The following is a 17370-nucleotide window of genomic DNA, read 5'->3' as shown; positions in this document are numbered from 1 at the left end:
CTAAGTCTAACCAGAGGTGGCAGGAGCAGCTCTTAAGACTACTTCATTCTTGATTCCCTGGCACTTGGAATAGGGCCTGACACATGGTAGTAGATATTTGTCAAATGATGGAACGGCTTCACAGATTGATAAACAAAGCATACCTAATATGCAATAATAATAATAGTAAACACCACCATATAGTAGTTCCCCTGTATGGCCACTGTCCTATTCTTTACCTGTAGCCTAAGGTGTGATCTATCCTGGAGAATGTTCCGTATGTGCTTGAGATAATGCATATTCTGCTGCTGTTTGGAGGAGTTTTTGCATATGTCTATTAGGTCCAATTGGTCTATAGTGTTGTTCAAGTTCTCCATTTTCTTTTCTTTTCTTTCTTTCTTTTTCTTTTTCTTTTTTTCTTTTCTTTTTTTTTTTTTTTTTTTGAGACAGAGTTTCGCTCTTATTGCCCAGGCTGGAATGTGATAGCGCAGTCTCGGCTCACCGCAACCTCCGCCTCCTGGGTTCAAGTGTTTCTCCTGCCTCAGCCTCCTGAGTAGCTGGGATTACAGGCATACACCACTAAGCCTGGCTAATTTTGTATTTTTAGTAGAGATGGCGTTTCTCCATGTTGGTCAGGCTTGTCTCAAACTCCCGACCTCAGGTGATCCGCCTACCTCGGCCTCCCAAAGTGCTGGGATTACAGGCATGAGCCACCGCGCCCGGCCTAGTTCTCCATTTTCTTATTGACCTTCTGTCTGGTTGTTCTATCCATTATTGAAAGGAGTACTGAAATCTCCAATTATTATTGTGGTGTTGTCTATTTCTTCCTTCAGTTTTCTCAATATTTCTTCATATATTTGGGTGCTCTGCTATTAGGTGCATATGTATTTATAATTGTTATATCTTCCTGGTGAATTGACTCTTTATCATTATGTAATAGCCTCCATTGTCTTTTGTGGCAGCTTTTGACTGATATAAATATGGCCATCCTTGCTCTCTTTTGGTTACCATTTGCATGGAATGAATTTTTCCATCCTTTCACTTTCCACCTATGTGAGCCTTTACATCTAAGGTTCAGCCTCCTGTGGGCAGCATAGATTAGTTGCATCTTTCTACACCCTTTACCTGTAATAACTCATTTAATCCTCACAATAACTCCATGCAGATGGCGTTATTGTTATCTCCATTTTTAGATGAGGAACCTGAGGCACAGAAAGAGTAGGCAACTTATCCTAGGTCCAGTAGAGTGGAAATTTGAACCAAGCACTTGACTCTGAGTTTATGCTCTTTGTGTCCATCCTCCTACATAGTCAAATTGGAATTTTGAATTTAGAGGGAGGATTGTTGGGTAGGGGAGCAGGAAATGGATTATTCAAACATGACTTTAGGACAACTGTGTAGCCCTTTGAAAAAGATAATAAAGTTGGTCCCTACCACAATCCCTACATCAAAATAAATTCTAGAGGTGGCAAAGATATTTTAAAAAGAAAGAAGAAAGCCAGGTGTGGTGGTGTGTGCCTGTAGTTGTAGCTACTCTGGAGGCTGAGGCAGGAGAGTCACTTGAACCCAGGAGTTCAAGGCTGCAGTGAGCTATGATTGTGTCACATAAGTACTCCAGCCTGGGCAACAGAGTGAGACCCTGCCTCAAGAAAGAATAAGACAAAGATGAAGAAGGAGGAGGAGGAGGAGGAAGAGGAAGAAGAATAGGAAGAGGAAGAAGAAGAGGAAGAAGAAGAAGTAGAAGAGGAACAAGACGAAGAAGAAGAAGGGGAGGAGGAGGAGGAAGAAGAGGAAGAACAAGAAAAGGAAGAAGAGGAGGAGGAGGAAGAAGAAGAGGAGGAGGAAGAGGAAGAAGAAGAAAAACAAGAACAACAGGAGGAAGAAGAAGAAGAAAAGGAGGAAGAAACCTTCAAGATTACAAGTTGAAAATATAGGCAAATACTTTCATGATTCTCAAATGGGAAAGGCTTTTTAAGCAAGTCCAAAGGATGCCATAAATAAAGTCAAAAATAGATGAATGACAATTTGCAATACACATGACAAGAAGTAAGTTGCCTCAATTTAGAAAAACTTCTTTAAAAAATCAATAAGAAATTAAAAAGGATGGACACAGACAAGTCACAGAAAAATAAGTGCAAAGGCCATTCAGTCAATAAACATGAAAATATGTCTGTCTTTTTTGACAACTGAATTACAAATTGAAACAAGATACCATTTTTAAACTCACTGTAAAAATCCAACAATCTGATAATGCACACTGTGTGAGGGTATGAGTTGCTGGGGCAGAGCAAACTGGTTCACCCTCATTGGAGGACAATTTGGCAATATCTATCAGAATGTTAGGTTCACATAAGTTTTGACCCAGGGATATCCTCTAGCTGGCCTCATATATGTGCACAAAGATATAAAGTCAAAGATGTAGGCTGGGCGCGGTGGCTCATGGCTGTAATCCCAGCACTTTGAGAGGCTGAGGCAGGCGGATCACCTGAGCCCAGGAGTTTGAGACCAGCCTAGGCAACAAAGTGAGACTTCATCTCTACAAAATTAAAAAAAAAATTTAGACCTAGTGAGGTGGCTTACGCCTGTAATCCCAGCACTTTGGAAGGTTGAGACAGGCGGATCACCTGAGGTTGGGAGTTCAAGAGCAGCCTGACCAACATGGAGAAACCCCGTCTCTATTAAAAATACAAAATTAGCTAGGCGTGGTGGCACATGCCTGTAATCCCAGCTACTCGGGAGGCTGAGGCAGGAGAATCGCTTGAACCTGGGAGGCAGAAGTTGCAGTAAGCCAAGACCATGCCACTGCACTCCAGCCTGAGCAACAAGAGTGAAACTCCGTCTCAAAAAAAAAAAAAATTAGCCAGGCATGGTAGTGGGCGCCTGTGGTTCCAGCTACTTGAGAGATGGAGGTGGAAAGATCGCTTGAGCCCAGGAAGTTGAGGCTACTGTGAGCTGGGATCGTACCACTGCACTCCAGCCTGGGCAACAGAGTATGATGCTGTCTCAAAACAAACAAATAAACAAGAAAAAACAAAGATATTCATTACAGAGTATGAAAACAAAACAAACTGTCTCAAAACAAAGAAACAAGAAAAAACAAAGATGTTCATTACAGCTTTGCTTGTGCAGCAAAAAATGTAGAAATAACCTAAATATCAATCAACAAGGACAGATTCACAGAAATTGTAGTGCATCGGTTCAGTGGAACACTATGAGCTATGAAAAGAATGGAGGGATCTGTCTGCGCTGTTATGCAGAGATGTGTGATGTATGTTAATTAGCAAAGCAAATATAAGTACTGGGAATATGTTCCTGGTTGGGTTTAAAATAAAGATGCAGGCATAGATATGTGTGTGTGTGTGTGTGTGTGTGTGTCTGTGTGTGTGTGTATGTTCACATTTCTGAAAAAAATTCTCGAGGAAAATTTAGGAAACGATATTTATGTTGGAGAGTGGGGCATAGGACTGAGATGGCAGGGACATCCATGCCATATTTCTTTTTTCTTTTTCTTTCTTTCTTTCTTTCCTTTCTTTCTTTCTTTCTTTCTTCCTTCCTTTCTTTCTTTCTTTCTTGCTTTCTTGCTTTCTTGCTTTCCTTTCTTTTCTTTCTTTCTCTTTCTTTCTTTCTTTCTTTCTTTCTTTCTTTCTTTCTTTCCTTTTTGGAGACAGGGTCTTGCTCTGTCACACACGCTGGAATGCAGTGGCACTATCATGACTCACTGAAGCCTCGACCTGCTGGGTTTAAGCAATCCTCCCACCTCAGCTACCCGAGTAGCTGGGACTACAGGCGGACACCACCACACCCAGCTAATTTTTTTTTTTTTTGTACTTTTTGTGGAACCAGGTTTTCACCATGTTGCTGAGGCCGTTCTCTAACTTGTGGGCTCAAGTGAACCTCCCATCTCGGCCTCCCAAAGTGCAAGGACTATAGGTGTGAGCCACCATGCCCAGCCTAGATTTCATTTTCATTGTGTATTATTTTGAATGGTTTGATTTTTTTTCCCCTAAGCATGTTATTTTCAGAATTTAAAGAGCATATTTAAAGGCGGGCATGGTTGCATGTGCCTGTAATCCTAACTATCTAGGAGGCGGAGGCGAGAGGATCAATTGAGTCCAGGCATTGGAGACCAGCCTTGGCAACATAGTGAGACCCCATCTCAAACAAAACAAAACAAAACAAGAATATTTAAGAAGAAACAAATTATAAGGGGGAGAATATCAGTTAAAATGTCTCACCCTGAACTTTGTTTTTAAATTCATTTCTCAGTGGGTTCACCTCTTCTTGCATTTACAATTTCAGATGTGGGCGGGCCCAAGAGTTCACCTCCAATCTTTATTTTGTCCACGAGGAAAATGAGCACTAGAGAGGATTTAGCAACGTGCCAGGGCTCCCTGGCTAGCTGGCTGCAGAGACTGGGCTCCTGTGATGCTGCTTTCAGGAAAGGGACCGATGATCCCTTTATGTGGATTATAAAATCATCCTTGGACTTGTCTGCCCTTTCCCAGTGTGTCGTCTACTGAGTCTTACTTCATGGGCACCCATGTGGGGAACTTGTTAAAATGCAGGTTCCCAAACATCTTCCTTGAGATTCAAGTTCAGTGGGTCTAGGTAGGGCCCTTCCACCTGCATTTTAGCGAGACCTCCCCCTCCTCCTGCAGATGATTCTGAAGTGGGTGATGTGTATGGCCCCTTTGACCTCCCCCAGCTCAACCCTGCTGGCATTGTCTGTGCATCTAGGCTGAACACCCCCACACCAGCAAGGGAAAGTGGGGTGCTCCAGCTCAGCAGGGGAAGTGACAGAGCTTGTGCCTGGACTCCCAGTGCCGTGCTCTCTCCATGGCCCCCTCCCCTCAGCTGCTGCTCAGCTGGGTTGAATGTAGCTCCCAGCTCACCCACCCCAGGGCTGGGCACTGGCTGGCCTGGATTTGGAGCTGGGGCAGGCTGGGGGTCATGGATGCTTCTGGAGTACCCCTCACCCCATCAGAGCTCCCCAAGGCAGGAATTGTGGGAGATACTGACAAGTACGTTGGAGTTAGGAGGGGCTTGGCCAGCCTGGGCTTGGGAAGGAGCTGCAAGGAGGCCAGGGAGGACTGGGATGCATGCCTGCCTGCACTGAGAGGGTTCTGTTGTCCCTGTGCCATAGAGCCTTGGAGGAGCCTCCCTCGGGGTCAGGAATCGAGTGGGGACACGGCTGGGCCACTCTGAAGCACCGTTTCCTGGGGACTGATCAAGAGGACGGAAGGTCTTATAACAGCCCAGAGGCCACGTGGGGCCTGAGCCCCAAATCTCAGCTGCTGTTCCAGGTAGGTGCCCCTGGTGTCATCCCATCATCCATCAGGGCTAAGCCCTAGCGCCAGCTCCCCACCTTGAGCCTGGGAAATGTGGCCATCCTGGCCACCCATGGACTGCAGCTCTCCAGCCAGCACTTGGGCAAAGGCCCCCCCAGGCCCTCCTAAACCCACAACCTGCCAGGAGAGGGGCAGGAATGGCTTAACCCCATTCCAAAGGGTGCTGTCCCAGGTGACCCTGCCCATGAGGCCTGGGAAGGGGCAGAAGATGCTCTGGTTTTGGTTAGGATGTCCTCTGTCCCCTAGAAATTCGCTGGGACTGAGCTGCTAGCTGGGCCCCCTGGTGGTTCTTGCCCAGCTGACTCTGGTTTGGGGCAAGCCTAGAATCCGGCCAGACGCGGCTCTTCCAAGAGTTCCCTAACTCTTGACACTTTTTCCTCTAGGATAGGATTAAGACAGATGGTATCTTCATAGACTGCTAGAGCTGGGGATCTTGGAGGCAGAATCCAACCGCAATCTCTTTTTACTTCTCAAGTATTACTTATATCAATAGTGTTGTTTCCAATGTTGTGGTTGAACATCTCAGAGGAATCAGGTGTAATCTTGTCAAAAAAGCACGGGAAGCCCTTTGGCTCCGGACAGCCCTTCCTGGGCTCAGTGGCCTCCCCTTGACCCTCAGTCCAGCCTGTGCCCCACGCTCCTCTTCCTCTCCTTCCATCTTCCCAGTTACCTCCAGCAACTCCTCCCACTTTGCAAAAGGAACATTGACAGTGGCTGGATATCCCAAGCTAGAAGGTATTGAAGCTAGGTTAGCATCTAAGTGAGGCTTTCTTCCCTACTTAAGTAAGTAAATACATTAATAAATAAATCTTTGAGGAAAGATTAGAGAGTCCAGGAAGCTTTCCAGAGGAAGCTCTAACTGTGATAAGATTTCTCTATTTGAGAGTGTCTCAAATCTCTCTTACATGAAAGAAGATACTATCCTGCATGGAGTATTGGCCAAGAGCATCGTGATTGTTGCTGTTATTGATAAAAATAATCTTAGATATGGTTCTTTACATCTCCTTTATAATTTCCTGGTCCTTTCTTGGGAGAGCCCTCCAGGGCAGGGAGCCTTAGCCACAGGCAGTGTTTCACTTCTGTTCCTCTGGCCATTCCCAGGGCCCCAGGCCTATGCCAGATTCTTGTTCAAAATTACTAGAAGAGGCAGCAGTGGAGCCAGATGGGTTCACATCCCAGCTCAACCACCTACCAGCCTTGTCATCTCTATGTACTTCTGTCTCTTCATCTGTAAAATGGGGTTAACAATAGTACCCTAGGGTGAAGATTAACTACGGTAATATCTGTAAAGTACTTGAAACAACATCTAGCACCCAGTAAGTGCTTAACACATTAGATCTGATCACTGCGAAAGTCTGTTCTCTCCCAGCCACAGTCTGCTGCCTGATCAACCTCCCTAAGACACAGCGCAGTCATCTGATTCCCTGGCTCTACAACCATCCGTGACTTCCCATTGCCTAGTTAATGACTGTGCTCTAACTTCACTTTAAGGGCTTGAAGGCAGAGGCAAATATTGTTTGCCTTGCATGTAATAAGGAATCAGTAATGTTTGTTGGGAGAGGGTTTCCACTCTCAGAGTGGACGAACTGAGTCCCCGAGGAATGGAAGTGCAGTCACCTACAGCCCACATCTGGGGGTTTGATCCAAGCTCTTCTGCCTCCCTGACCACAGCCTGGCCAGAGCAGACCTGGATCTGGGGCCCTGGATCCGCACACAAGGCTAGGGATGGTTTCCCTTGGATCCACTGGGCCTGCAAATGCAGTGAGCCCTATTTTGGGCTCCAGCCTTAGTCCACATCAGAGTCAAGAGAGGACACTTGGCCATTGCCCAGACAGGCAGTGACCACAGTTATAATGTGTACTCTGATGAGTTCAGGCCAGGCAGCAGACGTGACGTCATGGTCCTCATTCATCACGGGGCCGTGGCCAAAACCTTGGCTCCCATGGCTCAGGTGGGAAGCCTGAGGCCAGCAGAGACTACCCATGATCTGGCATCTTGGGACAGAGAACTCAGCTAGCTACGTCCTGCATCTCAGCCCCTCTGGTGGAAGAGAGGCCATACACTGTGGAAGAACAAGCCCTGGGCTGGGGCAGGACAGAATGGCGTTTGAGACCAGCCTCCTCATCTGGTGGAGAGACCTCGGCCATGTCAATGAACTTCTGTATTTTCCCATCTGTGAAATGTAGAGGATAACACCCGCTTCGCAGAGTCAGGGTGAGGGCAAGATGGAGCAAAATGCCCAGAGCCACTGCACGCATGGAGTGGGCACTTGGGAATTTGCAGCGATTCTGATCAGACCATCAAAGTTGTTCTCCAGGCTGCCGAGGGGAGCTGTTTCAGTCCTGCAAACTTCTAGCTTTCCTTAGGTGGGGAAATTGTCCTTTCCTGGCCTCCGCTCTGAGATAAAGGAAAATAGTGGTGGTTTTTTTTTTTTTTTTTGAGACAGAGTCTCGCTCTTGCCCAGGCTGGAGTGCAGTGGCGCCATCTCGGCTCACTGCAGGCTCCGCCCCCCAGGGTTCACGCCATTCTCCTGCCTCAGCCTCCCGAGTAGCTGTGACTACAGGCGCCCGCCACCACGCCCGGCTAATTTTTTGTATTTTTAGTAGAGACAGGGTTTCACTGTGTTAGCCAGGATGGTCTCAATCTCCTGACCTCGTGATCCGCCCGCCTCGGCCTCCCAAAGTGCTGGGATTACAGGCGTGAGCCACTGTGCCCGGCCAATAGTGGTGGTTTTTGTTAGGATCAGGAAACAGTTCAAATGTTTCCAGACTCCTGGCAAGGGTGGGAAGTGCAGGAAGGAAGCAGCGCAGCTCTGCCTGGTTTTCTCAGAGATTTTTCCACTTGGAGGCTCGGTGCTGCCAAGCCCAGGAAGCCAGCAGTGAAGGGACAGGGAGGGGGCAAACCAGAGCATGCTGGTTCCTGCAAGGTGGTATTTTTCTCTTTATCCACTTGAAAAATGAATGAATCTGTTGAGATTCCAGGCACCGGACTAGGCAGCAGCAAGTAAAACAAACATGACCCTGCTCTCAGGGGGCTTTCATTCAAATGGGGCAGATAATAAACAGCGTATTATGGATGATGTATGTTAGAAGGAGATAAATGCAATGGGGGAAATAAAAAACACAGAGAAGGAAAGGGAAGGCAATCAGGGGTGCCGGAGTAGCTGCATTATTAAATAGGATGGTCAGGACAGACCTCACCGGAAAGGCAACATTTGAGACACACAGATTGTTTGCTCCCCTTGGGGATTCCTGAGAGGCCTGGGGGCTCAGAATCAAGGCCAAGTGCCTTTCATGAGATCCTAGGATAGGAGCAAAATCTAGAAGCTCTTCCAGTTCCAGCCCAGATAATGTCATGCCCTTTCTCCAAGACCTTCAATAGCTCCCCACTGCCTACACAATCAAGTGCAAATCATTCAACCGAGATTCAGGGCCTCATGATCTGGTCCCAACTTGCCTGTTATCTCACCAGACCCTTCTCATCCCACCTCTTCAGCCAAGCTAGTCTGTCTGCCATTTCTGGAACAGTCCACTCTCTGTTTCCCTCTTCCTCTATTTGTCCCTCTGCCCGGACTATCCTTGTTCCCACTGGTTTCTGTCAGTATAGAAATCTCACCCACTTCCAAATGCCACATCTCCAAGGCCTTCCCTGACCCCCCGGGCTGTGATCTCTGAGCCCCACAACTTGGCTTGTTCCTTTCTCAGCATGTGGCTATTACTCTGCCTTGGGTGTAGGCACTGATTTTCCTGTCTTGTGTCTCTACCTGGCTGGAAGTGCTCTGGGCAGGGCCTGGACTCCTTCACCTCCAGCAGGTGTGGGACTCAGCAAACACTGGCTGAATTGGGTCCCCGCTCAAAGGCTCCCAGCAACACTGTGACAAGCCAGGCCCACTCAGACAACGAAGGCAGAAGTGGAGGCAGGCAAGAAAGGAGAGGAAACTAAAATGTAGATGAGAGATGAGGGAGGAGCTGGTGAAGGACGAGGAGAGAGAAATCCCCACCGTCCTTTTTCCAGAGAGGCAGATTGTCACAGACAGAAGGAGGGATCCCTCTTTTCCCCCGGAAATAGCTAGTACTCCCTTCAGTCTCCCAGGCCAGTGCTTCCTTGTGTCTAACTGAAATACCTCTTGCTGTAGCTGCAGCTCACTTTCTGTTTTTCCATCATCTGGCTTCAGGTTGCCATTCAAGTCCTCATTCAGCCTGGATCAGTGTGGCTTTCCTGATCCCCTACCCAAGGGGAAGGAGCAAGGTCAGAGGAGGCTGGCTCTGGCCCTGGAGCTTGTGCTCTAGTTGAGGAGGCTCTGATGATCCCCAGAGCCACATGGAGACTGCCAGGGAGCTAAGATGTGGAGCCACCATGAGTCATGGAGGTTGCGCCAGCTACCACCCCTCAGCCCCTCGGCACAGCCTCCCTGCAGGGCTAACCTTCATCACAAGCCAACCTGTGAATAGAGAGCTCCCACTACGGTAGCAGGGATTCTCAAGCCCCTCATGCCCCCCAGGCCCTGTGAGGCCCTGTGAGCCAGAACCACAGCCTCTGCCATCTGCCTCCCACCCATCACTGGACCAGTTGTGCTCAGAGAGCACACGAGGCAGCCAACATGGCTCCAGCCCTATTTAGACAGATGGCGCCAGAGCCCAGAAATAGGCTTCAACCTGGCCCCCATCCTGGCTCTGCTGCCCCTGAGGGGTGGTGCATTTCCATCCAGGGGACCTCAACTAGGCTCACATCTTGTCCTGCCCCCGCTCCCCATCTGCCTCTCGGCTTTTATGCATGCCCAGGTCTCCTCCCGGAATGTTCTGCCCTGTCCTCCACATGGTAGGAGGCCCATGTGTCCTCAGGCTAGGAATGAGATGCCTTGAGGCCAACTGGCTGGGCTCAAATCTCACTCAAGGACAATAGTTCCCCTCTTGGTGGTGATGTGAGGACACAGGTGCTCTCGTGCTTCCAGAGTCTTAGCACAGCACCTGGCAGGTAATAAGTGCTCAGTTAAAGTGATCTAGTGCTGTTTGTCTATTTTTTTTTTTTTTTTTTTTTGGTAACAGTTTAATAAAGTGTTCATAAAATGTTCCCAATAGGCTGGCTAAGAGCAAGGTAGCAGATAGAAAACCAAGTGGGAAATGTTTTATGGTCACATCCACAGCAAAAGAGAAGCTATCCATCTTTTAAGAGTTGCCTTGGCTGGCACCTCCTCCAGGCAGCCTTTCTGGATTCTCCAGGACTGAGGCAGGAGCTCCTCCTCTGTGTTCCCAGTACTCCTTGAACAGAGCTCCAGAGTGCAGCTATGTGGTCTTGTTATGGTCTTCTTAGGGGTCTGTGTACCCACTAGAGCCTTGTGTCTTGCCTGTAGGCACCCTGAGTTCAGGGAACAGAGTCTGGACTGTAATTTGCTGAATAAATTATTTTGTGAATGACGGGTGGGAGAGACAGTGAGACTGAAAGAATCAGCTTGAGCCTGCCTTTTCCAGGGCCTATCCTAAAAACACGAGGCTGCCCACACCAAAGTCTGGGGGTCAGATGAGGGAGCTGAAGAGCCTCCCTCTCCTGCTCTATGGTCTAGGATAGTGATTCTCAATGTGAGGTCCCTGGCCCAGTGGTATCAGCATCCTTCAGGGACTTGTTGGAGACAGAGATTCTCAGGTGCTACCCAAGACCTGCTGTGGCAGAAACCCTGGGGCGGGGCCCAGCGATCTGTGGTGTAACAAGCCCTGCTGCTGATTGTGACCCACCAAAGTGTGAGACCCATTACTGTAATGTTTCAAGGGTGTGCGTTTACTTTCCCATAAACTAACACCAAAGAGGAGAGGAAGTAGAGTGTCTCTGGGAGTGGGGTGGTGGGGCTGTTCTCTGCTGAAGGCTTCCAGGACATGGCTTCTACTGGACCCCCACTCCCGAGGCTGAGATCATTGCACTGACAGGGCAGGTGTGATGGGGACACTTGAGATGACCCTGCCTTCTCTCAGGTGGCCCTAGACCAGACAGGACGCTGCTCCCACCTGGCCTTGAGTCCATTCCATCCCCACTGCCATTGCCCAGCATCCCTTCTAGGTGCTCTCTGCAGCAGGGGTCCCAGGGCAGACTTCTGGAATGACACAGCTAAGGGAGACCCTAGAGATCATTGGCTAAAAATACATAAATTCACACAAGCCCCAAAACACACAAGTGTATACAACTCAACATGCACACATATGAACACATAAATATGCATGCAACCCAAAACACAAGCATCTAAAACCCAAATTATAATCACAAACACATTCCCAAGCACAACCAAATACCCCTCAAAACATACTCAGATACACACACACACACAAACACATTGACACACACACCTCAAAACACACAAGCACCAACGCATAGACCCACTGTATTGGCTTTCTAGGCCTCTGCAACAAATTACCACAAACTGTGTGGTTCTGAACAACAGAAAGTTATTCTCTTCCAGTCCTGGAGGCCAGAAGTCTGAAATCAAGGTGTCGGCAGGGCCGTGCTCCCTCTGCAGGACCTAGGGGAGGATCCTTACTTGCCTCTTCCTAGCTCCTGGGGATTGTCAGCAGTTCTTGGCATTCCTTGGCTTGCAGCTGTCTCACTCCATTCTCTCCCTTTGTCTTCTCATGGCCTTCATCTAAGGACACCAGTCGTTGGATTCAGGGGCCACCCTCATCATGTATGACCTCATTTTAACTAATTACATCTGCAAAGACCCTGTGTCCAAACAAGGTCACATTCCGTGGTTCCACGTGGGCATGCATTTTGGGAGGATACTCTTCAACCCAGTAGCTCTGCACATCCCAAACACATAGCTACAGAGGCAGACAGGCAGGCACACACACACACATGTGCACACACACACACACACACACACACCTCTACCTGGCACATGGAACTGAGCTCCTGAGAGGAGAGAGAGTCCCTAAGTGTCAGAGCTATCCACTCCTCCTCTCTGGGTGTCCAGCACTGAGAAGCCCACATCCTTATTACAACACTTACCCAGTGATGCTGCTTTTCAGTTTGGTTTTGTTGTTTTGTTTTGTTCAAAACGGTTAGGTATGCATATAGTACAAAATTCAAAAAGCAATAAAGACACTGGGCATGGTGGCTCATGCCTGTAATCCCAGCACTTTGGGAGGCCAAGGTGGGTGGATCACCTGAGGTCAGGAGGTAGAGACCAGCCCGGCCAACATAGTGAAACCCTGTCTCTACTAAAAATACAAAAATTAGCCAGGCATGGTGGCGCATGCCTGTAGTCCCAGCTACTCAGGAGGCTGAGGCAGGAGAATCACTTGAACCCAGGGGGCAGAGGTTGCAGTGAGCCGAGATCCTGCCACTTCACTCCAGCCTGGGCAAAAGAGCAAAACTCCATCTCAAAAAAAAAAAAAAGCAATAAAGAAAACAGAGTGAAAGGCAAGTCTTCCTCGCCATCTAGTTCCCCACCCGGAAAACAAGCACTGGCAACAGTTTCTTTTGCATCCTTCTAGAGGAAATGGAGACACACAGGAGGCAGCGTTCTCCATGTGCCATCTGCGTCTTACTTTTCCTGCCTGGCCATGCACCCATTGTTCTTTATTCTGGCTACTTTCACACCACTTGGGACTCCTCCCACTGACTGTGTGTTGCTGAGGACAGGCCATATGTAATGGATCCCTGCCTCTTCAGCGCCTAGCTCGGGGCTGGCCCAGAGCAGGTGTTCAGTGCAGGGTGGCTCTATCTAGACAGTAATAAATTGTCAACAGCTGGTTGGGTCTGAGTGTCACTGGCTGCAGAGCTTTGGTTGATCAGAACCCACCCTGGCAGCAGCAGGAGGTGGGGTGGGATGGCCCCAGTAGGCTGCTCCTGCTGGTAGGCACCTCCCCACTGGCAGCCTCTAACCCGGCTCTAGCTGGAGCTGACTCTGGGGTCAGAGCCTCTGCTGCTATATCCCTATGGCTGCTTCACCTCCTTCTCCTCCTTCCTGCCCCCTCCAGACTCCTGCGGAGGAAGCAGTCAGGGGAGAGGCTGGAGGGAGAACCATGCTGCCCGCCTGCTGGCATGTTAGCCCAGGGGCCCTGCAGACGAGCTGAGCTGAGCCATTGCCCAGCCTTGCTGGCTGAAGACTTAGTGGGGACATGTTACCACGGAGATGAGAATTGCAGCAATAACTCAGGGTCAACTGGATCCTGCAGCTTCACCAGTTGTGGTGAATGTATTTGCTCCACAACACTCAAATATGAGATGCGCCACATTTTTTTTTTAATCAAAACAGAAACAGATGCCTCAGTCTGAGATTTTGCCATGATAGGCTTTGAGCAAAGCCCTAGGGGGAGACAGAGGTGGGCAAGGGCTGCTCAGCCCCCTGAGACTGGAAGCCCCGGGAAATGCTCACCAGCAGCTCCCTTTGTCCCTCTGTGGAAGGAGGGCTTAAGTTAGATGATTTGTAAGATCTCCTCCAGCCAAGACACTCTGGGTTTGACATCATGGGGGCCAAATGAGTCCTACCCCAAGCCACTGCCAATCTTTCCTTCTTCTGCAAATATTTGTAAAGCACTCAACCCTATCCAGCACAGCAGAGGAAATAATCAGCAAACACAGCCAAGGGCTCTGTTGTCAAGGAGCTTCCCTTTGCAGGGAGGTGTGGGGAGTCAGCCATCTGCTACGTCATCCCGTAAGGCAACATCGAATGTACTAGGTACAACAAGGAAAATTACACTTAACTTTATTGAGCCATTGCAATGTGCTAGGCACTGCTCTAATGTTTCATGTGAGCTGGCTCTATTAAACCTCACATCCACCCAGTAAGGTAGGTGCTATTAACATCTCCATTTTACAGATAAGGAAACTGAGGCACAGGGAGGTTAAGAAGCTTGCCCAAAGACATGGGGCTAGTAAGTAGCAGAGGCAGAACTTGGGCCCAGAGAGTCTCGTACTAGAAATCCACATTTACTGCATACATGATGCCTGCCTCCCAAGATGCTCAGAGGCATGGGACTTGGGGAGCTGGGCCTGGCCTGAGCTCTTCCCTAGTGAAGAAAAATGGAGCTGAGATTAACCAGCGGGAGAATGAATCAAGTAATGGGAGGGAGAACCTTCCAGGTGGTGGGACTGGCATATGCAAAGGCCCTGTGGCAGGAGGGAAGGTGGCATGCTCCAGGAACTGAGGGAACAACCTAGGAAGCTGGAGATGGAAGTGAAGGGGAAGTTTGACACGATGAAGCCAGAAAACTAGGCAGGGCTGCACACCCAGGCCTTGCTGGCCAAGTTAAGGAGAGTGAAGAAAGCCCTTCTAGCTGATTCCATCACAGCCTGGTCCAGGAGGCCTCTCCGGGCACTGCAGATTGGGTTCGGTGCATCTGCGAGCCCTTCTCACACTGTGTTATCACTGCCTTTCAGCCAAGGCCTTTCTTGTTCACCTAGAATGAGCTTGAGGAGGGGAGGAGCACATCTCATCCTCTTTAGCAACCCCTACTGGGTAGAGAACTCAGGAAAAAATAAGAGAGAACAGTAGGTTGGAAGGGAGAGTGAGATCAGCAAGACCTGGGGGTGTACCCAGAAGGGTCCCTGAAGAAAGCAGAGTTGAACTGGGCCTTGCCAATGGGGCATTCCTGTTGGAGGAGGATCAAGGTCCTCCACAGAGGGGAGGAATGGAGGGGGCACAGACAACCAAGGCCTTTGATGGGCAAGGGGACTTCCATCGGCTGGAGCTGAGACTCCTTGTGGGGAGCTGGGGGAGGTGAGACTGGAGGGGCTCCTGGGGCCACATGGGCCTTCCCTAGTCCCAGCCTCTGCCCTGGAGCAGGCCAGGAGCCGAGAGCTCAGATGTCAAAAGGAGCAGGGAGCTGTGCAGAAGCTGGGGCCTTGGCTTTAGATCTCCACCCCCGCTCAGCTGCTAGCTGTGTGACCCTGGGCAGGCTACGCACCCACTCTGGGCCTCAGCATCCTCATTTGTAAATGGGGACAGTTGCCACCTCTCCTCTGGCAGGACTGTTGGGGGCCAGGTAAGATGATGACTTTGCAAACATACTTTGTCACCTGGAGGAGAGCGCACATAGGCCCTCCATCAGGCTCAGAGGTAATTCAGAGGCCAGGCCCATTCAGGACCCCACCCCCTACCTCCTGGAGGCTACCATTTCTCTTTTGTTCCCTTCCCTCTAGGAGTCTAGGTTTAGACCACCCCAAAAATGACTAGAGGGGCCTCAGTGGCTACTATCTTCCACTGATCCATTGAGTGGGTGGGGAGGTGGGAGGGGCAGGGCAGGGGGCTGGGGAGGCTGCCTCTGCCTGCCCTAGTGAGAGCTGTGCCGGGGAGGGCTCCAAGTCCCCTTCCTGATCACTGCCCCTGGGACTTGATGCTGTAGTCAGCACAGTACCACTGCTGTCAGGAGGAGCCACTGACCTGGGGTGGAGCAGGGAGGGAGGCTTGCCTCTGGCTTTCAGGCAGATGCCCAGGGATCTGGTGGCCACTTTGGCTTTGATGGTGCACCACCTTGGCTTCTTGATCTGCCTGCACATGGCCCAGCCAGGCCCTGATCGGGGAGGGATAGGAGGTGGCATTGGATTCAGGCTTTGATTCTTTCTGAGTAGGCAGCCTGCACAGGAACCACTGGGCTGCATGTCACCGTGAGAGCTCAGTCCCTCCACCCTCTCCTCCCCATCAACAAGTCTGAGTGGGAGCTGATCAGAATGAGGACATTTGAGGAAGGGAAGAGGGATTTGATGCAGGAGGAAAGCTTGGTTACATGGATGCCTGTCAATCTCAAGCCTTCCTTTTAATATATGATCTTTTTCTAATTAGAAGCAACAATACATGTTCATATTAAATAGTTTTTCAAACTCAGAAAAAAATATTAAGGACTATTGAAAGAATGTGATATAATTTTAGTCTTTTTCTTTTATTTTTCTTTTTAGAATCCAGATCATTTCATTTAACAGCATTGTATCCTGCTGTTTTTATTTCTTATTTTACCTTTTTAACATAGGCATGGAGTCACCTGTCCTCCTCCCCGTGTCTCCCTGAGTCACTGCCCAGCTCCCAGGGGCCTGGGTGACTGTGACATCCCCATAGCTGCCTCCGCCTTCTGTCTGCGGCGCCCCCTGGGCACCATCATGGCTGCTCACTGACGCAGGGGCATGGGCAGAAAGGCATGGGTTGGGGTCCAGGGTCTGGAGGACAAGGAAAGGAAACTTCCTGGCAAGGAGAGGCATCTCTGTGGGGGTCCCAGAGGTGAGATGGATGGGGTGGGGAAGGCAACACACTCAGCTTCCAGCCTGAGTCCAAGTGGCCACGTTCTCCCCTGATGGCATCCCAACTCCATCTGTCACCCACAGAGGTGTTAGGAGGATAAGTTTCTTAACCTCTCTGGGCCTGAAATTCCTCATTCATAAGATGGGATAATAATAGAAGCTGCCTGGTCCTTCTCTTTAGCTGAGAGTCCCTTAGATGCAGTACAGATGTGGGAGGCCATCTTCCTGTACCCCAGAAATATAATCCTCCTGGAATTGGACAAAGCCTCTCTCTTCCCACTTGTGCCCTTCAGAGGCTGCATGATGTAGTGGAGCCAGACACTTGGATTCCAATCCTGCCTCTGTCTCTCTCCAGCTGTGTAACTTTAGGCTAGCTACTTAACCTCTCTGAGTCTCAGTTTCTCTATGTGTAAGATGGGGATACTGACTCTTACTTCTTAGGCTGCTACCTGTCAGGTCGCTTGTGAGGAATAACCGATGTTCAGTGGGATAGCCATAAGAAGGCCTGGCCCATCACAAATGCCCATGTCCTTTCCTGCCCCTTTCTTCTCCTGAGGCCCCCTCAGGGGCTACACCAGTTTGAGCCTGGAGTGTGGTCCCAGTATTCCCTGTCAGCCTTTCCTTTTTTCAATGTACTTCTGTCTTGAGCCTAGCAGCTTCATTCCTGCTTGTTGGAATCAGTGTTCTCTGCCTCGAGGGTGGCACATAGCAAAGTGATCAAGAGGGGGCTGTGGAACCAGCCCCCCAGCTCAGGCCCTAACTTCATGGTACTAACTCCCTGATCTGGGCAAGTCTTTTAACCTCTCTGGGCCTGAAATTCCTCATT

The 17370-nt window shown here is 49.5% G+C and overlaps 1 long non-coding RNA gene and 1 other non-coding gene across 2 annotated transcripts in view; one reads left to right on the top strand and one right to left on the bottom strand.

The window, feature by feature from the left end:
• LOC131381587 (uncharacterized) overlaps window positions 1-17370 on the top strand; it is a 40308-nt gene that overhangs the window by 15326 nt on the left and 7612 nt on the right. The window contains exon 2 of the long non-coding RNA XR_009210429.1: window positions 5123-5282. This is a non-coding gene — a long non-coding RNA (uncharacterized LOC131381587). The remainder of the gene's footprint in view (window positions 1-5122; window positions 5283-17370) is intronic.
• LOC116456467 (small nucleolar RNA SNORA32) lies at window positions 10391-10517 on the bottom strand. Its single transcript, XR_004244695.1, has one exon. It is a non-coding gene; the product is annotated as a small nucleolar RNA SNORA32 (small nucleolar RNA).

This window comes from Hylobates moloch, unplaced genomic scaffold, assembly GCF_009828535.3.
Source record: "Hylobates moloch isolate HMO894 unplaced genomic scaffold, HMol_V3 SCAFFOLD_16, whole genome shotgun sequence".
NCBI classification, from domain to species: Eukaryota; Metazoa; Chordata; class Mammalia; order Primates; family Hylobatidae; genus Hylobates; species Hylobates moloch.
The sequence above is the reverse complement of the archived record's forward strand: the minus strand, read 5'-3'. Positions and strand labels throughout refer to the sequence as shown.